This window comes from Colias croceus, chromosome 19 (assembly GCF_905220415.1).
Source record: "Colias croceus chromosome 19, ilColCroc2.1".
Lineage (NCBI taxonomy): Eukaryota > Metazoa > Arthropoda > Insecta > Lepidoptera > Pieridae > Colias > Colias croceus.
Window position 1 is genome coordinate 3774603 of NC_059555.1, and position 25365 is coordinate 3799967.

Below are 25365 nucleotides of genomic sequence, written 5' to 3' on the forward strand. Positions count from 1 at the left end.
TATTCCCTATTGTTGAAGCGTATCGTCAGGACCGACGGTACGCACTGACGGTCGGTCAAGCTCTGCAACCAGCCTTATAGTATTAGTATAGATGAAAACTTGTTTTGATAAATTTATAAACTAACTGCCTTGTTTGGTTTCTCAGACTATAAATCAAATATTTTCTGTAAGAGCCGATAAGTTTAAATAATGAAATATATCCTAATTTTCACTTTGGCTTCAGAATATATAAGATCAGTAAATATAGAATGTAACTTATGTACTGAAGTTCGTGTACGTATTTATGTTTATATGACGAAGTGGGTAAATAAAGATAGGATGCTTGGATTTAAAGCGTTTTTTTTTTCAAAGTTATCACCAATGTTAGAGCAAATTTGCTTACTTTTATATGAATATGTTGTGGTTGAAGCTTTTAGTAGCGTTAGCTTCTGTTAAGTAGGTATTCTGTGCTTTTAGAATAATAAAAAATGATGGAAGGATCTTCTAATTGTATAGACATATATCAGAATATTCAATTTTGCTACCGAATAAAATTATATTATACATCCGTATATTCGTAGATATTGACCTAGCAGTATCGAGAGTAGTAGTAGTAGTATTGAAATTTTTGCGCCTTCGGTAAATTAATATGTATCAATTTTGCATTAACAGTTTGTTAAATGTTTAGTCACAGGCAAAGATTTTTTACAGTTTGTTTTTGTGTTGCGTTGTAGTATACTTTATAATACATTATAATGTGTAAGATTTTTTATTAGTGAAATCTCAATTAAAAAAATAAATATCAATTCATATGGTATTTATTATTTTTTTGTATTTTTGGTACCGGTGAAAAACATAAATAATTAAGTAAATTACTGGTTCTTTTATTAAAGATATAAGATATAATTATTTTAGTATTTATTACTTTTAATAATTAATATTCAATTAAATAAATTAAAAATTTACACAACAAGCAATTGAGTCATTATAATCTCCTAGTTCAAACGACCCCAATCTTCTTTAATAAAGTCCGAACCTCTTTCTGCTATCATGTATACTGGAGCATTCGTATGACTAGACACTATTTCAGGCATTACACTAGCATCTATAACTCTAAGACCCTCAATACCATGTACTCGTAATCTATTGTCTACAACAGCAGATGGATCACTTTCAACGCCCATTTTGCAAGTTCCACTTTGATGGTATATGGTAAAAGTGAACATCTGGGCTTGACAAGCAAAGTAAGCGTCACTTCCAAAAGGCCCATGCTTGAGACACTCTTCAATCGGAACGTCATACATTTTTGCTCCAAGCTTTTGCATGGCTGGCTGTTTAGAAATTTCTACAGCAACTTTTATTCCTTCAACTATTTTTTGTAAATCTTCTGGATAATCAAAATAATTTGGTATCAAAATTGGATAGTCTTTTGGATTTGAACTTTGTAGCATTACTCTACCTTTCGATTTTGGTCGCATTAACATTGGGAATATCATGAAGGCATGTTTTCCTAACGGACTATACGTGTCTGAGAATATTTTCTTATCAAAATTAAAATTTTTCGCTAGTAACGGATCGGAATTCAGTCCACCACCAATGAAAAGTAACTCCAAATCAGGCCAAGCTGTTACGTTAAATTTATCCTGTAAGTTCATGAAGATTAAAGCTTCACAACCCCCTGGTAAAGATAATGGTCCATTGTGTGTTTTCATCCACCTGAACACCAAATCTAAGTGTTTAATTATATAGTTTGTAGATAAGATAAAGTGTTGCTGATGCACTACAAACTGTACTCCCCCAGCAGCAATATGGTCCATCAAGTTATATCCGACTGGCAAGTCCTTTACTACTGGTATGTTCAGTGACTCCAAGTGATCTTTTGGTCCTATTCCTGACAGCATCAAAAGTTGTGGTGAATTAATTGCACCCGCGGAAACAATAACTTCTTTTTTAGCTAAAATTTTAAATAGCTTTCCCCGTTTTTCAACTTCTATTCCGATAACCTTCTTATTATTTGAGTCGAAAATCAATTTTGTTACCAAACTACGTTTTGACAGGTGAATATTATTTCTTTTATTTATAGGATGTAAGTAAGCTCTACTGGAGCTGTGTCAGGTTCCATTTTTCATTGACAATTGCAAGAAAGAAACTCCAGCTGGATTGGCACCATTGTAATCAGTATACTTGAAACCTAATTCTTGAGCGCCTTCAACCCAAGCTCTTGAGTTTGCTGTTTGAAATGGGGCATGCTCCACATTTAAGAAGCCTCTATATCCATGGTACTTGGGATCGTCATGAGCTGGGATATTAAACTTTTCAATTTTCTTGAAGTATGGTAACACCTCGTCCCAGCTCCAGCCCTTGTTACCAATTGCTTCCCAATTATTGTAGTCTTGCGGGGCACCCCGTGTGTAAATCATATAGTTTAGTACGCTTGAACCTCCTACAACTTTACCTCGAGGCCAATGGCATTGATGGTTCGCAAATCCTGTGCAATATTTATCAGAAGGTTTCGTCTTATACTTCCAATTAGCAGACGTAAATTGGAGATAGTTCGCTAGTATAGGGATGTCCATGAGAAAGTTCTCGCTGACTCCTGCCTCTACTAATAGTACTTTCCAGTCTGATATTTCAGTTAAACGATTAGCGATAACGCAGCCCGCTGTACCAGCACCTACTACAATGAAATCGTATTCTGCTAGGAAATTATCTTGGTCCGGCGGTTCGTTGTCGTATTGGTCTATGCCATCTTCAACAAAGTGAATGAACGACAGAAATGGATTCATTACTTGTGATATCATCGCGAGTAAAGCCATTATCAGGGCCCCTAGCCCCGATATCAAAATTGGGTATGGTAATAACATCTGTAAAAGGAAAATGGTATTGTTCTTATACTTCAATTAATCATCTTTTTAGATAAAGTATTTTTAATTTGTTAACCTGCTGTCTATTTTGGTCACCCTGGTAAGTGTAATGAGGAAAAAAATATGCACAGAAATGTAATATCTAGAATCGAGTACTCTGACCTATGAAGACAACTACATAATGGAGATGAACGTATTTTGATGATTTTGGCTGTGTCGGTTTAAATAATAAATTTTTTAATAAAAAATGTAATACTAGGTTATATTTAAAGTATCTTACGAAGTAACAGATTTAGGTGAAATAAATAAATTCACTTACTGTGATTAGTTATATCCAGATCATCCACAAAGAAAATTTTATCAGTTTTTGTAAATATCACATGTATTGGTATATACTTGTATATTTATAACTTTATAGTATGTGAGATTATTAATTATTAAATAATAAACGTGGTACGTGTAATACAGGACAATGTATGCGACTGATCGCAGTACAAAACGCCAATAGTGCTACCACAAAAGCTTATCACATACTCTGAATCATGTTAAAGTTCATTAGAAGATACTTCACTTATTACTTCTATGGCCAGTAGAAGTACAAAGTTCAAATTGTCAGTAGACAGTAGTCACTATTGGAACATACCTATTACATACATATTGAATTTTACTCATAGTAGATTCTTTATTATTTTTGCATGTTATGAAATTGAAGAGCAACGCATTATTAACTATAGAAATATCATTTATTAAAAACTATTTTATCAAATTCGCAATGAGCTGCTAATTATTATTTTGCTCCTTTCTTAAAAAATATGGCTACAGAGCGAGTATTTGTACGAATAGAACGGTTAAAAATCGATTTCATTTTCTAAAATTCTATAACTTTAGGCAATTTTAGTTACCCAGCCTCAAATTTATTTTTTCGAAAGTTATTAGTTTTCCAAGGTACAAGGATTTTCATTTCTATTTTTAGAAATGTAACAATATGAGAATATTAAATTTTATAAATGTCATTCGAGTAATTGTTTATTGATGATAAATAAAATATTATAATTAGTAACAGGGAAAATATGTATGCACTGCTTGAGGAAATTTTGGTTAACATGATAGAACCTATAATAAAACATATTAACAAGATGCTGAATATTTTTCATGTGCATATTGCAAATTATGTACCAAGTATGAAAAATATTATATAACAGATTAAAAAACAGTGTTACTAAAAACCTACAGATTTAATAATTAAAGTGAGTTATTTTTACAAGCCCTTGAAGAAATGTATGTGTTATAAATACTGGTGATAGCAAATTTTGATGATAAGAAACATTCCTTTATTTTTAAAAAGAAATAGATCTGCATTTAAAGATTTTCGAAAATTCACTTACTACGTTCGGGAATTTAATATATTATTACTTATACTTTATTAGGAAGAATAAGACACACGAAAATTTTAACAAATTTATTGATAACAATAACAAAACATATTTACAATTTAATTTATAACGTCAATTAGGCAATTAAATTCCATATACGCTGTTGATTGAATTCCGTCTTCTGCAAGCTCTTATATGACAATATACAATCTTAAAAATGTAATTCGTCAAATACGTCTTTGTATTTTCAATCATTATCATTATCTTATGTAACATGGATGAATTCATCCGAATTACATACAAATATTCATTATTGATTTGTTTTCTAATGGCAAATCGAGTCAATAAAGATGCTGTTAAAGATTTGAATGATTACAGTTACAGTTTAGTTATAAATTTCACATGTTTTTACAGCAAATTTCAAAGCATCTGACATAAAGAAAAAAAATCTATAATTTTTTATAAAATATTTAGGTACTGTTATTATGGCACATACATACAAATATTTAATATGCAGATTTCATCATGGAATAAAAAAGTTTAAATTGTTTGCTTTTTCTTTCTGCCAAAAATGAAAAGAGATATTCTATTTATTTCAATAATAAAAATCTAGCATTTAACACTTTAGAACAAGATTTTTATAACATGTACAATTGTATAACATTCTTAGTACATAAATAATAACATCAAAGGTATAGGCTTGATAAAAAAGATCTTAATATTAATTTAAATAAAGATATTTTGACTATAACTCACATAGTATTTCTTCACTATGTATAAATATCTAGTTACTTTGGCTAATATCTGGTAACAATAAGTTTTATGTATATTATACTTAATTAATATTAAAGCATGTTTACCTAGGCTTTAACTAAAAATAGACTAAAGTCTGAAATCATTCGTAAAATATATTTCAGACCATTATTAAGTCTTTGGTATTGTTGATTACTGCCAAATAAAAGCTAGGTTTTATTCATTTTCATTGTCTCGCATAATATACATAAAACTCACTGTCACCGATTTAACCAGTCTTGTTTTATCATATCCGCGCCTTTTTCTCCTATCATTATGACTGCAGCATTGGTATTACCACTTACAATAGTAGGCATTATACTAGCATCTATAACTCTAAGTCCTTCTATACCATGAACCCTTAATCGTGGGTCGACCACAGCACCAGGGTCCCACGAAGGGCCCATTTTCGCAGTTCCAGACTGATGATAAATCGTCATACTGATCGTCCTCACTTGACACTCTATGTACTCGTCTGACATAAAGCTGTATTGCTTACAATTCGGTAAAGGTTTTGTGTACAACCTCGAACCAAATTGTTTAAAGGGCGTACCGTTAGCTACTTGTAAAGCTATTTTGATACCTTCAACAAGCCTGTTCACGTCCAAGCGATCTTCATGATACCGTGGATTCATTATTGGATAGTCGAAGGGGTTTGAACTCTTTAGTCTTACGTATCCTCTGGTATTTGGTCGTAGTAGAAGAGGCATAATCGTCCAGGCGTCCTTATTTGCTATTGGCTTAAATACATCATCATATAGCTCATCAGTCAAACCAAGAATTTTTCTAACGATTTGACCGTTATCTGATGAAAAAGATGCAGGTGCCATATGAAATTGAATATCTGGCCATAAACCAGAACTATTTGCGTATTTCGTATTAACAAATGCAATACCTTCTAAACCACCTAGTACTGTCATTGGTCCTCTTTCATTAACTACGTAATTCATCGTCACAGGGAAAGCTTGGAACCGATTTTGAACTATTGACACAGGTTTGTCGACTAAAAATGTGAGCCCTCCAACACCAACGTGATCCTGTAAGTTCTCACCGACTGGTAAATCTTTTAATACCCGTATCCCAACATTTCGCAGATGATCCTTGGGTCCTATACCTGACAACATTAAAAGTTGTGGACTGTTGATAGCCCCAGAAGACAAAATTACTTCTTTCCTCGCATATACAACTCTCTTTATTCCGTGTTTAACGTATTCAACTCCATATGCTTTTAAAGTAATAGGATTTATAAGAACTCTTGTAGCTTGTGAATTCAATGAGATATCTAGATTTCTGCGCGTTCTCACTGGTCTTAAGAATGCTTTGGCGGTACTGCATCTAGAGCCGCGTCTTATAGTACCTTGGGCTATCATGAATCCAGTTTGAATTTCTCCATTGATATCTCTATTATCGTAACCCAATTCAACTCCAGATTCTACAAAGGCTGCTACTAGTGGAGTTCTCCACGGCGCTTCTTGCACTGTCAGGTATCCACCTGTACCGTGATATCTGCTGTTGGCAAGATAGGGATTTCGGTTGTCTTCAGATTTAATAAAATAAGGCAACACGTCTTTGTATGACCAGCCTGGATTCCCGAACGACTCCCATTGGTCGAAATCATTTCTATTTCCTCTCACGTAGATCATGTAGTTAAGAACACTGGATCCGCCAAGCACCTGAAAATGAAATGAAGTTTAATCAATAAAATATTTTATTTATTGTCTGAATCCGTGACTTAAGTCATCATAACAAACAGCTATATTATGTTCTTATTGATAACACTATCAATAGAACTTGAAGGTGGACGAAGCTAGTTCTCAATTATTTGACTTTATAGTAATCTAATGATCATACAATACTTTTAATTAGGTCATACTGAGTATATAAATCGGATTAGAGATCGAACCTAAGTTTTAGAGTTTTAATCTCTGTTAAAAATAAATAGAAATAGGTCAATTTAATTTATTTAGTTAAAGTTTTTCAATGTCGATTGAATTAATGATCTTACCTTGCCTCTCGGCCAACTACACCTGTGTTGTTTAAATCCCAAGCATGCGTACGAGGTTGGTTCCGTCTTGTACTGCCAATCGAGTTTTGTCAGTTGTAGGTAGCCGGCTAATGAAGGTACATCTGTTATTTCGTTTTCATCTGGTCCTGAAATATATGTATATTCTTGTTTAATTATTAAGCTATTGCATAGCTTCTATCGCGGGCCTTGAGCGTCGCCGAGTGCCACACGTCTTTTTTTTAAATAAATAAAGATATATTTACGAATGAAAAATTAGAAGAATTTGTTGTCTCGAGAAAAAATAAGAAAAAATAGCCTATTTAACGATGTAGCAGTTTTAATTATTAAGATCAGCTCCTTCCAGCAAATAATTTATAGTTACAGTGTTAGTTATCTTGGCGCTAATTTATGATTTAGGTACTTTAAAAGTTAACCTTGATTTGCACTTCGCTCTACACCAGTACATTTAGGTCTACAATGCAGAAATCAACATAAACATACAATACGTACCACTTTCTAACAAAAGCACGTTCCAATTGCTGACTTCAGTCAACCTGTTCGCCACGACAGCGCCCGCGGACCCGCCCCCCACGACTATAAAGTCGTACTCTCTTCCCGGCTCCTTATCGTGCACTTTAGCCTCCGGGTCATAAGAGTTATAATTGTGATATGTAAATGCTCCCAAAAGCAACGGTATCAGCCACAGGCCAGTCACGCTGACGGTCTTCAAAGCAGTCGAAGCGAGGAGCACGTGGATACCCATTTTTGATTTATGTATGAAAGTGAGGGTAGTTATTCAGTTGCGTTATACGATTCTGTCAGGTGGTTTGCTCTTGCGCATCGCTTTCTTGGTCGGAAGTGATGGCTGAAGCAACGTTATCATGTTAACAATGAGGCTGTGTGAAATGCCTTCCGCGTATCTGAAATGAGAAATAGTAATGTTTTTATAAAGGAAAAATAATCTAGAATACTTAGCGCCTAGCGGTAATAAAATCAATTCATACATCGTATACAAAATGAAAAAATTATAAAATAAGGTCACTACAGTAAATGCTGCAAATAAATATGTAATTAGAAAGGCCTTAGGACTATGTGACGTGTTAAATTTATATATTATGTAGTTGGTTAATACACTATAATATACAATAGAATTAAGGAATAAGGGATTATTGTAACGTTATATATTTTTGTTTCAGGTAATATTTTGATAGCATATTTTCTCTGCAAGGATTCAAACCTTCAACGAGTGTAGTGGTATGTATTAAAATGCACAGACGAAACTAAAATTACAGTAAAAACTATTTGAAATTATATTCACGTCGTTTTCAATTCGGTCAGAGTCGATGGACTTGAAAATATTTACTTCATACATGGAAAAGATGTTATAAACTTCTCGAATTAATTAAAAAAACTTTGACCTAATGACACAGATTTGCAAATGGTCATTGACCCTACACTATATGAGGAAGAAAAACTAATGTAATCGAAATTGAAAAATATCTTATTTAATATTAAATGGATAATAATCAATATGTGGATAATAATAATTTAATATAATCTTATTTAATATTTAATAACTATGTAGGATTATTGTGTAAAGGAAATAATAAATAATAACAAGTAGGTATGGGTCATTATACAAAAATGGGGTAACTCAATGTCACCAGCCAATTTATAAAAAGTCTTATTATATTTTAATCAAATAACAATCTATTTTAAAACAATAAAGCGTCCTTTATTTGGTCACTCACTTTCACTTCTTTATTTAAAATACAAATTGATAAAAAAACAAAATTAATACTTAAATAATCAGTACTTTGGCATGTCACAACTCCGAAAACCAACAATCAAGTGACTATTTTATAAACATTATCATTGATTAGAGAAAACTTACTAATTCAGGACAATCTTTGATATACATAGTATTATATAGTATAACTTTCATAACGAAATGTTTAACATTTTATTTAAAAAATAAAAATAAACTTTGTCATCGTTTTTATTGGTCAGTCCGTTGTGTGTTTTTTAAATTTGAAATTCTCGCTAAATATCACCAAGTCGAGGTCATATCCCTGTCTAAATATTAATGTTGGTAATGAAGTTACTTGTGCATCCTATATTTTGACGGCCGTCATAACTGTACCAGCGCTAGGTTTGTGTTTGTCCTCTGAATTCGTGCTGCGCCAGTCAACATTTCAGTCCTATGGTGAGTCATTATTTTATTGTTAATCAGATTTTTATTTTCATTCATACATGGTTAACTATGATTTGTAAAAATACAGTTTGTTGATATTAGAAATAAGGCAAAAAAACATAATTTGTGATTATAATCTCATATTAAGTCCCTTTTTATCAATCCGCTGGCATCAGTCCTATGTCAGATATCGCGCCAGTGGACTGACGTGACCTCCATAGTACTGATGATTCTATAGTTTTTGAGAACTTTTATCTTGATTGCTATTGGTATAAGCATTTCTATTTGATATTTCAGTTTAAAACATCATGCGCCACGCTAAAAGAAACTGAATTTGACTAGGGAAGAAACATTTAAAAAAAGTAGCAAAGAAAAGAGCTATTGAAACAAACTACTAATAATTTTATTTAAAAGATCTTATTTTATTTTAATTATTGATTTTGATGCTTTCAGGGCATAGCTTGTTATATTTATTAGATAAATACGTATACGTATAATATTTTGAAGTAAAATTACCTCAAAATAACATAAAAGCTAATTAATATAATAACATTATAAAAATGTCAAAAGGCTCTTATGAAAACTCAGATGAGACTTCCATTCAGGCCTTTGGTTTTTAATGTTATGAAAATAAGTACTTTTAACATAAATAATGTTAGATTTTAGGGCTCTGAACCTCAAAAGGAAAAAACAGAACCCTTATAGGATCACTTTGTTGTCCGTTTGTCTGTTAAGACGTTTTTTTGAAGCTCGTGGAGGTATCAATTTGAAATTTATATTGAATACTCAACATTAAGAATCCTCGGGGCTGTAAAAAAATGAAACTTATAACGCAACGCAATTAAAAGATACCTACATCCGTTAATACTGCAAATTTCCGCAAAATTAAATATTCGCAAGGTAATAAAAAAATACACAGGATGCTTGCCGTGTATACAGTCTTAAAATATGGTAAAAAGCAACGTCTTATAACACAGATAAAGGAAAAATTGCTAAAAGTGTAAATTTTAAGTTACAAACATAATAAAAAATAGGTTTGTTAGGAGTCCAACTCGCACTTGGCCGTTTTTTTTGTTTCTATTGTTTGTGAATTACTTGAAATATTAAGTAAAACTAAGTCAAAGTAGTAAGTTAAGTAAGAGAGTAAGAATATTCACGTTGCGTTAAATGTCAGAAGGCTGTTTTGAAAATTGAGACATTGTTTTTTCCCAGTATCACAATATATTATCAATTATCATTTTTAAATGTAACTAAGTGATTTTAATACTTAAAAGACATGTGCCATTATTAAAACTAAGAGATTTGTAGTAATTTTCATTGAATTTCTTTAAGAATATTACAAAATTGTGTTTTTTATCAGTACTATGTTAGCCTTGTCAGTCCCCTGGAGGCCAAATCCAGAAAATTTAAAATATCTCACAATCTACTTAAAAAAGTGGCTGGCCCGATTTGGAACAATATATTCATTAGATTAGCTATCATATACACCCTAATTTGTAATAATCTGATATAAAAAATATAGTAAACAAAATATCCTTAAAAGTTACCCCATTTTTGTATAATCACCCGTATATATCTTTTAAGGCAACGTTTCCTTATATTTACCGGAAGAATTAATCATTTCAATTTATATTAAAACAGTTTTTTATGACTTATTCTTTTTATACTAATCAAGGTTATATCATATACATATCAGCAATTATAGATAACACAAACACTGAAAAATGTTAAACGTCTATCTCGCATAACCAAAAAAAAAAAAAGCGCAGACATACAGACAGTTTAATCTTATGTAGCACACTTTTAGATAAACAATGTTTACACAATTGTGTGATTACAATGTATTATGTGCTAGCGTAATCAGAGCGTAGCATATTTTGGTAATTCATTGTGAGCCGTGGGCCCACCTGACCATAGCACTGCGTGACTGCCTGCATGACTTATCTGCATGCGTTGTGAACATGGCTGTAGAACAATGACGGTTTTAGGGTCGAGTGGTCAAGAATAAGTCATGATACTTCGTGTTTATAATTATTGTGGTGTATAGAGTTTTTTGTACGGTATATATTTATATGATTTTTGTTTTCGAATTAAACAATATTTAATTGCATCGAATTGTATCAAGCGAGCATCAATTCGAGCTTTTTCTACTTAACTGATCCGAAACTTTATAAATATACGATAAAAAAAGATCTGATCAACAAACAATTAATGGTGTTATATTATTTAATAACTAGCTTCCGCCCGCGACTCCGTCCGCGCGGATGTCGGTCTTCGCGTGGATGGTTATTTCTCCATTTTGAGTACCTCTGTCAATAACATCTTATAAATATCTATTGGGCCCAATTACCAAATACGGCTAGGCCTATAATAATACGCAACGTGTGTTCGCGGTTCTACGGAACAACGTCTATGGATAAAACTGAAAAATTAAGATTAATTTTTTTCTACGTATTTTTCCAGTATAAAAAGTATCCTATTTTACGCCCAGGATAATAAGGTATAATTATACGAAGTTTCATCGAAATCGAACCGCTAGTTTTCACGTGATGCCTTCACATACAGACAGACAGACAGACAGACAGACAGACAGACAGACAAAAAATTTTTTAATTACATATTTGGGTTTGGTATCGATCCAGTAACACCCCCTGCTATTTATTTTTTCAAAATTTTCAATGTACAGAATTGACCCTTCTACAGATTTATTATATGTATAGATTATATTTAATAATTATATGACATAAATATGCTACAACTAAAATACATATGGGATTATTAATAATATTGACGATAAACAATAGACAGCATGTTTTTATTATTAATTTTCCAATATTAGGAGCATAAATTAATAGATTTATATAAAACTATTAATCATAATATATTGGCACTGGCGCATAGTAATTTTGAATATTGCAAAGGCTAAAAGTTTGTAAACAAACCTTATATAATAACCCGTTTATAAAAAGTGTGGTATTAGGTGAAGGTCTTGTACATTCGAAACCATTTTTCGATATAACTGGTTCGTTTCTGTGTAACGAAATATGAATAAATTAAAATGCGACACACATTCTAGAGTTCATAACCATATTTCATATATTTGGTAAAATTATTTTCAACAATAATTTTAAACGTATAAATATTGACTTTTTGCATTGTTGATCGATAAAAAAAATAAATTGATGGCCATTATTTTAAGTAAACAGGAGCCAGAAGTTTATTGAAAGGAACTGTATTCACAGTTCGTTTCATTAATGGAGGTTTACCAAAAAAAGGGGGAGCTTTTCTTAAGAGATTAAGAGGTTTAGATAACCTATATAATTAGTTACTGACCTTTTTAATTAAATAATGACATTGTACTCATTTTAACCATTGCTTTTTAGTTCCCAATACGTCACATCCTTTGGTGCTGCAGTCAACACTTTGTAAACACATTTCTCTTGGTACACCAAGAGAAATGAGTTTACAAAGTTTAACCCAATTTGACCAAGGTCAGACGGTGCGTTACTTTCACCGTTTCGTGAGAACCTGTATATCTTGCATAACCTGATGTCACATGTGACATTATGTGACCTTCACTGCAATGTGACGTAAGTGTGATAGGTCCTTATCAACTATGTAATTGGTTGACTTGCAAAATTTGATTGCTATATGGTCGTCCTAGATTGTGTGCATTTTGATTTTGAATTAAGAGCTGTTGCATAATAATAAAGTCAGTGTTATGTTATCTGTGGTTTTGTGGTGTTACGTAAAGAATTTATTTATAGAAGTCTAGTTTAATATAGTTTAGTATTTAGGAAATTTTAAGCCTTTACGTAATATTAGATATGTATTGTTGACTCACTTTTAAATTAGTAACAAAACTATGCATGTTTATTATAGCTTGATTTAGAAGTTAAGTCCAATAATATTTTGAAACACTAAATTCTCTTTGGTCTTTAACCTATAAAAGGTAACCTGTAAGGTACCTTTTATGAATAAAATAAATAAATAAATAAAATAAAAATAAATAGATAGAGCCGCTGTATTATGTACTTGAAATGTCGTAATATTATGCAAAGTGCACGCCATAATATAGGAAGTGGGTAATAAACAGCTGTTAGCTTCAAAATTACTAGCAATTGAATTAGCACTTTCTCATCTGAATAGGAAGTAAATATGTTAGTATATTTCTGCGATTATGATCTACTGAAATTGCGTTCTAAATGAATTATACGTGTATACTCAATACTGTATAGTCAATAGGCGTATATAAAACATGCATTTATTTAACGTAAGTTTATAAAATACACGACAAATTGTTTCATTTTAATTTTTAACTTGTGTTTGGATTTGCAAAAACTTAAAGATATAAGTAACTAGCTTACCGCCCGCGGCTTCGCCCGCTTTCTCTAAAACGATTTGAGATTTAAACTATCCTATCTCTCAAGTTGGATCGAACTGTACATGGTGTGCGAATTTTATTATAATCGGTTATGTGGTTTAAGAGTCCATTGAGGACAAACATTGTGACACGAGATTTATATATATATTAAGAAGATATGTTAAAATCGTCTGTAAAATTTTTAAACATAAGCTTTTAATCGTTAAGGTTAACCAACTAACAGAAGGTCGGAACATATACGGAAATAAAATAAAAAGTCGACTATTCTAATTAAAATTTTCGTTGCCATATCCTATTTCCTAGTACTATGTAATCATTAAGAAAATCAGTCTCGTTTGCATTTATGTGAATAAAAATTAATTTAAATTTAACCTTGCTTAACCAACGTGAGACACACTTTTGCAAGCGATTATATAAGTATAGTTTTGCAACCAAGGTATGCTTATGGTATTTACGTGATTATTTGGTTTAAGTATATTATTATTGGATACTAGAGCGTGCTTGCGACATTGATTGCATTGTAACGGGATAATTATATGGGCAATATTGGGTCAGTATTAACGTATTCTTTGGTAATAAGTATGTAGGTAAGTGATATCGGAGTTAAATGTGCTTTTCTAAACGTGTTTAGAAAATTTATTGTCCCTTAATTGTTTATAGGAGTGCGCTACGTACACGGTATGTTTCGGTATTGCGTTTTATGTTTATAAATGTTATTTTTTTTTGGAGATTTTAATTATATAACAGTAATAATGAGGAAAAAATATAACAATCTTATAATGTATTGTTCCGCTGCGGAATACAAGAAATATACAAAATAATTTAATAAAATTAAAACAATTTAGAATGGTAAATGATCCTGCTTTCAGGAGTCTGTTCGAATGATTAAATTATGTCAATCGCCTAACAACAATAACATGACTAATTGACTAATCTCTTTATGCAGTAATTAATAGTATTGACCAAAAACCGGTATTCCGGTTAAATGCAACCTCGTTCGCGACATTGCTTTCCAAAGCGCTGGCGCCGCAAGGACTCGAACCGGTGACCCACTTCCGTGGTGGCATGTTATGTAACTTGTGGTCTGTTAGTCTATCGCGTGATGAAGGTGTGTGGTAGATGGCTGTGTGACGTCATATGACTACTGATGGTATAGTATAGTATGCTTCAAAATTAATGGCGGCTCGGAACATCGTACGATCCGATGCGCAGAAAACAATTTTAGGTATTAGCGGGACGTTTAGGGACCTGTGCGCACTCGCACCTGCACCTAACTTCCGAGCTGCCAATCTGAAATCTGAATGCTATAGTGCAGTGCTATGCAGGCTGAATCGTACTTGTACTGGTAGATCGGTTCAAATTTTGCATAAAGAGGTGTTTGTGGTTTACATTGAAAGGACTGAAACGTGTATATTTTCGCTTCTTCTACTTCTGTTGTGTCTATTCTTATTTGTTTGTTGATTAGTACTGGTACTTATTAACGCTACTCTACAAGACCTGGGTTTGTACCTCTGCTATTTGATCAAAAGCCAAAATATTTCTAGATATGATTAAAAAAAACTAAGCTTCTCCTATTTACTTGCCGGTTTTCGTTATTTACGGAGCATCGTGTTAATTATGTACCAAATTGTATAGGCCTGTGATGGTTATACATAATGACTGGCGTTTTATAATGTAGCTTTAAATTATTAACCGACTTCAAAAAAAGGAGGAGGTTATCAATTCGGGCGGTATGTTTTTTTTTATGTATGTACACCGATTTCTCCGAGGTTTCTGAACCGATTTACGTGATTCTTTTTTTGTTCGAACCGGGATGGTGTCGAATTGGTCCTATAAAATTTTTATTCGGATAGACCCAGTGGTTTTTATTTTATGAGCATTTTTGCCTAGATTTGTAGTTTTTGCAAGTGCAAGTTTGAAGTCGGTTGTTTTTAACGCAGTTATCACTTGTTTGTTGATTGCTCGTAGCGGTTATTAAACTGTCGTTAGATAGGCATGCAGAAGTTTTCTAACATAGTTTGTAGAGATCAAGGCAAAAACTAAAAGTACGAATTTTTGAAGTGAAAATTCTTTAGGCGCGTTAAGAGTAAAATTTCAAGGTCGTGTCATGTGCAATACCGTCACGTCATGGAGTAAGGCGACGATTTTGGTATCTATGAGTCTTGCCCACTCACTTCTGACACGTGCTCGGTACACACGCTCTGTTATCACAATTTTATTCAGAACAATCGATTGATAAATACTTCTAGTGAGTGCATCCTCAGCATTATGAAATCTCGAAATAGGTTTTTTGATTTCGAGATTATAATGATGTTTTAAAAGTTCAATTTCTCGCCTCATAAATTAGCACTTCTATATTAGCTGTTATAGGTATCATTTCTTACACCTATGCGATATCGCATCCTCCATACAAATATCACCTACTTCTACGTGCATCTATGACTCTATAAAGATATCTAATGCAAACTATAGAGATCATACTAATCCATAGATAAATACCTATTGTATCCCCGGTATATACAACTCGATTATCGGTTTCTAATATTTCCTCTTACAAAATTAAATTGTTTTCATTTATTAAGAGTACTTCATCTCATTACACGTTTGCACAGCCGTGTTTGCTTCCGTTAAGTATTATTTAATGGTGCAGAAAGTTACGTAACACAGAAATGTCGAACTAAGCATTTATAATTCTGTTTGTTTAACACTATTTGTTGGACTTGGACGCGGATGTTTTTGAAATATGTTATGGTTATTACTAGGTCTATAGTGTGTTGAATTTTGTTATGAAATTGGGAGATTGTTTGTAGCTAGTTTCGTTAGCTACGTTTTATAGGAAAACTAACGTTTGGTACACAATTAACGTATCTTAAATATAGAATAAAATAAACATCTCACACGGATAGGGTAACGAAGGAAGAAGTGTATGTAAAACCTAACACAACAACACACTTTACTAGGTCGGCTCTTCATAAGAATGTTTTAATTTTCCTGAATTTTGTAATATGGATAGGTATGACGTAACTAAATCAGAAATGCTGTAACATACATTATAGCCTCATGCTATTCATATAATAATCATAAGCAAATCTAAATATAATGTACAGAATGTAGTATGATATAATGTTTCGCTAGCTAATACTATAATTTTCTCATTTGATGAATGAATGTTAATCTATAGTGAGTGTAAAGCATTATGTTGTATAAGTAAATCGGTCACGATTAATCGCATCTTTAATATTTTCTCTGAGCAGAACGAACTTCCGCGACGAATCGAGCTTTACTTTGCAATCGACGATGGTTATGCTGTTTCTATTATAGTATTATTAATACTTTTTCAATCTTTATCTTTGTTAAATGGTTATTAATTTTTTTTTAATGTTCTAAAATTGATTTGATTATGAAATTTGAATTTTTACTTACAGTAGTTATTACTTAAGTTGCGATTGAAAAAGAGATTGTAAAGGTTTTTTCCCCATAAGCAGATGGAACTACTTAGTATGTTAGCAGGCTGTTCTACAATTAGAGGTTATGGCACAGAATAATAAAGCCTTTTATAGCCTATATTTATAACCAAACAATTCATGTTACAATAGTTCTATAGATTTACGAACATAGGATGTCAAGTGAGAATCTTGTTCGGGTCATTAAAAGTAAATTACATAGTCATAACAACATTTTGACATTTCTTATTGAGGTCATTGACCTGGGTCATCGCGACTAATATGCTTAGATTCAATATTATTATTCATTAACATATTGCAATGACTAGTTAAGTCAATTTATAATTTCCAATGTGAACTTTAACTTTTAAAGTTTCAATAAATCGCATCGGAGTGAGTTTTTATATGATTTTTGTATCTGAAGATAGTTGGACGGTTCGAGAGTGATATAGACTACCTACTTGTTACTGGGTAAAACTCCTAATTCCTGTAGAATTTTCCTTAGACTACGAAGACTAAGCTGCGGGTAAACAGTAAGCGTCATTACATACATAGTAAACAAGACCATCAAAGTCGCGCTGTATATCCCGTAGTAACCGACTCTCCCTAAGCATGCTTAATGCTTATCTTTAAAACTTCGCAATGGATTTTATTAGGTGAAGTAATTTTCGAGGAAGGTTTTAGCATATAATTTGTTAAGTTTTAAACAAAACGGGCGAAGTTGCTGGTGGTATACTTGCATCGATTTCATACAATATACAGTGATCGTACGTGTCAATGAGCATGTAATACATATATGTGAGAGTTCCAGAAAGATCCCGCTGCATATAATATGTTATATAACCAATGGGGAAGTGGGTTTGAGTAATATCTTGCGCAATGCGTGTGACATTAGCGACGCACAATACTGAGGTAAACTTTCAATCAAGTACAAAGTGGTTAGGTTGTGGTAGGTTGAAGAGATGCGGAATTTGAAGCCCAAAAGGGATTACCTATTAAATGACTTTTCGTTACCCTCAAGGAATATTTTAAAGCTCGTCGCGTAATAAGAGTATCTAAACGAGAAACTTCTAGTTTTTGTAGTCTAACCCTTTTGAAGATAATTGTCCCTATTTTTTTTAGTTTGTTGTAATTTTTAGTTATTCTGTTATTTTATCTCTATTAAATTGTAATAATCACCGAACTAAAAAAACACATCGAAAATTTTCAATATATACAAACTGTTTATTTTTACTTTACGGCTCACCAACAAACCTAAAGTCATTAAAATCCGTTCAGCCGTTCTTAGTTATAAGTGGTGTAACTATCACGACTTTCTTTTATATATAGATTACTTGGGTAATCACGCTAAGGTTTCAAAGCGCTTGGGGCACGAATTTTGTCAATTCATTCATACCTTTTCATTTTATGATCCAAATTAAAAAAATAAGGTCTTATGACGTGTATTGTGTATATTGTTTAGTTTTACTAAGGTTTTACTTATAAAAAATGATAAAGTTTCAAACCAATCATAAATTTTACGAGCATACGTGATTTTACGTAAAGTATACCTCTATCGAATTATGACACGCGCAACGAACATAAATAAAAAAGCATTCGTGATATATATCAATGATGTAATATGTATATCTAAATATGTGTATTCTCGACAGAATGCAACGAATCTGGTTTATGTACAACTGTGTTACACCAACAGTTGATGCAACTACAAATTTAGTTTACATAACCATTCTAACCTTTTTGTGTCTCAATTAGAGATTCATTACCCCACTTGGGATCTTTGTAAACAAATCTAGACTTTAAATTACTTTTATTTTAGTTTTGTTATTTAGTTAGGTAAGGTATACGAAAGATAAAAAGGTATTAACAAGACCTGTTTAAGTGTATTTCATTAACAATCACTGTCTAGATCAAAAGCATATATTATAAGCAATCTTATCTTAAAAGTATATTTTAAACGCTCTTGAACCTTTCAGTTTTATTATCTATGCCTGCTATCATTGGTAATATGGAAAGCTTCGCTATTTAAAAAAACTCTATTATAGTCGAGCCAATTTAATAGGCAACATTTGTCGTCTATCAATTTTATCTTCGAAGAGATGTAACTTGTATAAAAACATCGATTAAAGTGAATTAATCGATACGGATTTGAACCATTTGTCAATCGAATTTATTAATTTATGATGATTTTTATTCACAAGTAATCAATGCATTCGATTCTAGATGTCAGATTTCGATTTTTAGAGTAACATCTCTGGTATTTAAAAAGAAAAAAGGTTTATTGACACAAAATTGTAGCGACGTCAGTTCTTCAATTCAGAAATTGTTTATTATGTTTAGAATGGTTTATCAGTAAAATGAAATCTTAAAATTACTTGTATTGGTTATTATTATTATAAATATGTAATCATAATTTAAAAAAGTTAAGCAAATGTGCAGTTCTAACAAAACGAAATATCATGTTATTCTATGTCGTCGTTACTAGGTTACGTTGTTGAATTTTGTTGAACTGTCAAATGTTGCCTATTAAAATGGCTCTACTATAGTTTTAATAAGTGAAACAATCTACTCGTTTTATTGCTTGACACGTTACAAATTTTTAAACATTAACAAATAATAACATTGTAATTAGAATCTGCTCGCATAATAGATTATTACCTACTAGCTTTCCGCCCACGGCTTCGCTCGCTTTGTCTCAAACTTAAAAAAATTATCAACTTAAACCTTCCTCTTGAATCACCCTGTCTATTAAAGAAAACCCCATCAAAATCTATTGCGTAATTTTAAAGATACATAGACGGTGGAAAGCGACTTTGTTTTATACTATGTAATTATTACGAGTACATATTAATCTTATTATTATTCGTTTATAACAATTAGGCGGTGACAGGTGTAAATACTAGCTTGTTTTGCATGTCACGATGTTTGTGTCCGTCTAAGTATTGCTATGACATAGTAATTATAGTTGTTAATAATTGGGTCAATGCTCTGTCATTGTTACTATTTTGTTAATAATAGTATGTAATAGAATGCAGCACTTTTTGTTGTTAATGTATTTATGATATAATAGAGCAGTGGAATAGAAATAACTAGCTTTTAGATAACGTAGTGCGATGGCATTGAATGTAATGTTGTGCGACAGTGCTTTTTATAGATTCTCTATTGATAACAGTTTCATTTTTTATTGAAGGATTTTCCATTTGCTTCAAAGTTCCAACCAATAATACCTTTATTATTTTGAAATAAATGTTTTTTTTTTTCGAATAATAATACTAATAATTAATATTAAATGTTTAATCATCGTCAGAAGAAGCTTTAACTTTAGATGCAAAATTAACATATTTTATAGTGAAACTGAAATTGAAAGAAAATAATCCGTATCCGTGAGGAACCTCATCTGTTATCTTCCCTCATTTTAATTAAAACAAGTATTTAAAACTTTTAGTAGACATGCATCGATAAATATTTGTGACGACTACAATAAACTTTTTAAATTCATTATACGTTTAAAAAATTGATTCAATTCCTTTGCATTATAATTACTATATACACGTCAAAAAGCGCTTAACTTTTTAACACATTAGCACATTAACTAATTAAGGTTACTCACATTCATTGCTGATGTTCACTTGTTCAGTTCACTATTATACAACACTGTATGCACTCACTGTTAGGTCAGATCATCCTTTCTAATCATTCGTCGTAACGACACAGCACATTAGTTGCAGACATTGATATCGAAAGTTCATAAGAGCACGCTTTGTTTTTAACTCCCACGTTTTTCCACGATGCACGTTGAACCTACGACAATATAAGCAATTAAAAACAAATTAAAATATTCTCCATTTGTATTCGTGATCTTTTTATACATTAAACACTAGCTGTTAAATTAAATGTTTGCAGTGAAAAAGACGACACGAAACTTGACTATCAAATGCAATTTTATATTATTAAGAAAAGCTATTTAACACAATGTTGGGAACGACTTATGCAATGCAAATATGCATTAATAACATTAATAACCTAGTCTTGAAATAAGTTAGTAAAACTTTATACATTTTAAAATATAATGAACAAATTATATAACGTTTGTTCCGTAAAATGAATGATTAACTATTACGTTCGCAATTAACGTTTTTAATTTTTGAGAGGCGATTAGGGCCAGTTTGTTTGACGGCCGCAATACTGCTTACCGGAACCGATCCTAGAATTTAGTTAAAATTGTATCCTGGTTATATAACTGTTTGGTTTAAGTTACGTTAGATTAGGTAAGGTACGGTTACAGCATTGTAGTTACAATGGCAAACGTGATAAGATCTTCGAAATTGCATTCGAACATGCCTGAAAGCAACAAGGTATTTGTTATCGATAATGCTTTATACGATACAAATAAATTAAAGTTTAATACAACTTTCGATTGTAAAAATGTATGCAATGAAACTTTTTATGATACGCGTAAGCTTTATTACACTTTAGTTACGTTATATTTAGTTTAATGCTGATTTAGTATGACTTTAAATTTATATAAAAAGTATTGTAAGCACGTTCGATCACTATAAAGGAGCTGCAGTAATTTTTGTGACTTTTGTAAAGTATGATGAAAATTAAAATAAACAAAACACTGTTTCCGTTGTACAAATAAACGAGAATAAAAATTAAATAATACAGTATCATAGATATTAGATACTAACACAGACGTAGTCGTCGCTATGCCGATGTCTACGCGCGGCGCCGCGGTGTTCGCGAGGTGTACTGCCGCCGCGCCGGGCTTCGCCCCGCTATCGCAGGCTGCGTAATACTTACATTGCGCTTATGTGCGCCTGGGCGTATTTGGAAGATGGCTGTTGCAAGCTGTGACGTCACGTGGTTCATTTTAGTGACGTCAGTGTTCCATTTTCAATTCGGATATTGAGTCTGTGGTAGAAATTGGCTTTGCCCTTTTGTGCGGCTGATCTTATTTTGAAGACGGCTGTTGCAACTGTAACCTGTGACGACACAGTTCCATTTTCAATTCGGATGTTCAGTCTGTGGTATAGGAATTGGCTTTTGTTTTATACATTGCGCTTATGTGCTTCTGGTCGTATTTGGAAGATGGCTGTTGCAAGATGTGAAGGATTGGCTTTTGTTTTGTACATTGCGCTTATGTGCGCCTGGGCGTATTTGGAAGATGGCTGTTGTATGCTGTGACGTCACTCGTCAGTGTTCCATTTTCAATTCGGATCTGGAGTCTGTGGTAGGAATCGGCTTTTGTTTTGTACATAGCGTCACAATAGTGCTTATGTGCACCTAGGCGTATCTGGAAGAACTGGCGGCTGTAGCAAGCTTTGACGTCACGTGATACATTTTGAATACGCACGGATCTGTTGAAGGGTTGCTCTGTTTTGTGTTAAAAAGGGATGATTCGGTTTATTGCTTTTGTTTTGACAGCCTTTTTTAGTAATCTTGACGACCTATGAGATTTTTATTTGTATCTAGCTTCAAACACACTTCACATTGCCGTGGGCGGATTTTTTTTCATTTTATATAGGCTTTGTTATTAGCAGCATTAAAATTAAGGTCTGAATTTTGAAATTTAATAATTTGATATTAAAGTCATTTCACTTCCACATTTGATCGCACTTGATTCGGAGTTTAATTTTTTAAAGCTTACCTATTAGACAGCTATTAAACGGATATTTCAAATAATAAACTTTACGAATAACGATAGACATCTGTAATAACACTTAAAATGATGGAATAACTGTTATACAATATAACCAGATAGCAACAAAAATTGTCGAATCTAAATTTCACTCGAAGTCTTAATTGTAGAATGTTCTAGACATAAATTTAGATTATTCCAATTATGTCATTGAGAGGTTCTATAATAACACCCAATTTACATAATATTTAACATGCAAATAGCTCATATGTTTGCATGTTGTGATCCGTAATTCCTGATTGCTTCACAGTAAATACAGATAAATTGTCTTACATCCGCGGATTGTGAAAGATGACCCGGCTGGTTAGTGCTTCATATTATAACATCTTTACCAAATAAAGGAAAATCATCTTTAAATGTTTCGATATTACATCTACAAAGAAAATAAAAAGCCTATTGAGGTTGCGTTTATAAATAAAGGTATTTGTATTTGTTCAATTGAATAAGATGTTTTATTGGCTGAAATATTTAGAGTAAAAGTACAGCAATTTCGCTTGTTGCGAACCATAACATTGTAATTAATACGCTCAAATACTAAGTCAGTTATCGCAAAAATGAATTATGTTTTTATATATTTAGCGGTAAAAATCGATAAAAGAACAAATATAGGAACTAGTTATTGTTAAACATACAAAACTTAACTTAGACCGCGAGCCCGGACTTTTACAGCAAATTCGCACGAACCATAACGCCCTTATTGTTAAACATACCTACAACTCTTAACTTGTACTGGTTCTAGATAAATTATTGTTAACGAAACACTCGTAACTTAGACCGAGCCCGGACTTTTACTCAGCCGTTTGAATAGAGCGTTTAATATTTGTAACGGTAACAAGGAAACAGTTTTGTTTTCATCCAGAAAACGAAAGTGCGACGTAATGGGAACGATTACGTCACCGCACATGCTTTACTATATAGCTGTGTATATAGTGTCTAAAATAATTATAAACGTGATAGTTTGTGAGTATGTACTAGTTGTACAAAGCAGTGGTGGCTCAGTGGTGAGACCTCGGACTTCGAATCGATAAGTCCGTGGTTCGAGACCAGGCGAGCGCGCAGGAAATAAATTGATTTTTCAATTTATCTGCGCATGTTGTAACATCACCACTGCTCGAACGGTGAAGGAAAACATCGTGAGGAAACCGACATGTCGAAGAATTAAAAAAAAAAAAGTTCGACGACATGTGTCATCCGCCAACCCGCACTTGGCCAGCGTGGTGGATTATGGCCTGTACCCTCATAGGAGGCCCATGTCCCAGCAGTGGGAACGTATATGGGCTGATGATGATGATGATGACTAGTTGTACGGTTTTACCCGGATTACATCGCTCTTATAGATCATAGCGTGATGATATAAAGCCTCTGCTAGCCATCTAGACTGAAATAATTTTTCAAAGCGCATCCGTAGTTCCTGAGATTAGCGCGTTCGACCAACCCAACAAGTAAACGCTTCAGCATTATGATTTAATTGTAAAAGATGTGTTTCTTTTTCACGAGAAAACCACAGTACGAATTTTGATGATACTTGGCAGTGGCAGTGATGTAGCTTATTTACCAGAATAACACGTCACTCATAGAAATACTTGTTTTTGCCGGCGGGTTCGTTCGCGAGTGTAACGTTGCGACACTGCTAGTACATAATATATTATAGCTATATAGTTTGGCTTTCACGCACATCTCTTGATGATCAGGTGTTTCATATAGTGCTGATTATCTTCCATTGATATCTGTATCCGTAAGTTTAATGATGTTCCCTGATGATAGTGCGTCGTGAGTGCTGTTAGGTTTATAGCTATTGTAGTGGTTAATGCATAGCTGTGTCGTGACTCGTGAGATGTAAACTCTTTGTAAATTGTGGTGTTATCGTATGTTTGAAGTGAAATTTCTTTATTTTGAAAGTAGGCTTTCAGTACAAGGTCGTTACTCACACACACTAGAATTTGAGTTGGAGTTTTAATGTATTTACCCTTTTTTACTTTGCGATATAGAAACTGTTATTAAATTCCGATATTATACCAAGCTTGTCAGATGCTGAAATCGTATGTGATATCAAGTATTATTTTGTGATGTTCATTTTATCATATCCAATTCAATCATCAAAGTGATTGGAGATATTTAATTCATACTTAACTTTATCAAAATAAGTTTTTTAAAACTGTCCATTATTGTTTTTGAACGAAATATTTTGTTTATAGTTATAATGCAGTGGATGTTCCCATTTCTCCAAATCTTTATCTGAATCTATTGTTAATTTTCCTTACAAGACAAGTAGGTAGAGTACGTGATAAATCTTCTGTGACACAACAACAGTATTGACGTCTTATTAACTGTGTCTCTCTTTAGTCTATTATTTAACATTGAATGAGCTACCTACTTAATCAAAGAACACTGCATACCCTTCACTTTAGAAAATTATTAACTGGCAATCATCGTTCTGTTTATGTACTTTTGTGTACCGGTTACGTAAAGTCTTTAGTGGAGGATATGAAAATTCTTATTGTTATTGGAAAATGTGTAAAAGCCGAAGAAACGGGGTTCTTTTTTTTAGTAGATACCTACCTATAATTTTTTATGGCTCTATTAACTTGGAACGGATTAATAAATGATGAGCTTCCGCTATTTACTCGTAT

At 32.5% G+C, this 25365-nt stretch overlaps 1 protein-coding gene and 1 pseudogene across 1 annotated transcript in view; one reads left to right on the top strand and one right to left on the bottom strand.

The window, feature by feature from the left end:
- Positions 1 to 25365, top strand: part of LOC123700111 (flotillin-2) — a 214564-nt gene that overhangs the window by 81558 nt on the left and 107641 nt on the right. The gene's annotated exons all lie outside the window — the stretch shown is intronic.
- On the bottom strand, positions 920 to 21809 carry LOC123700113 (annotated as a pseudogene).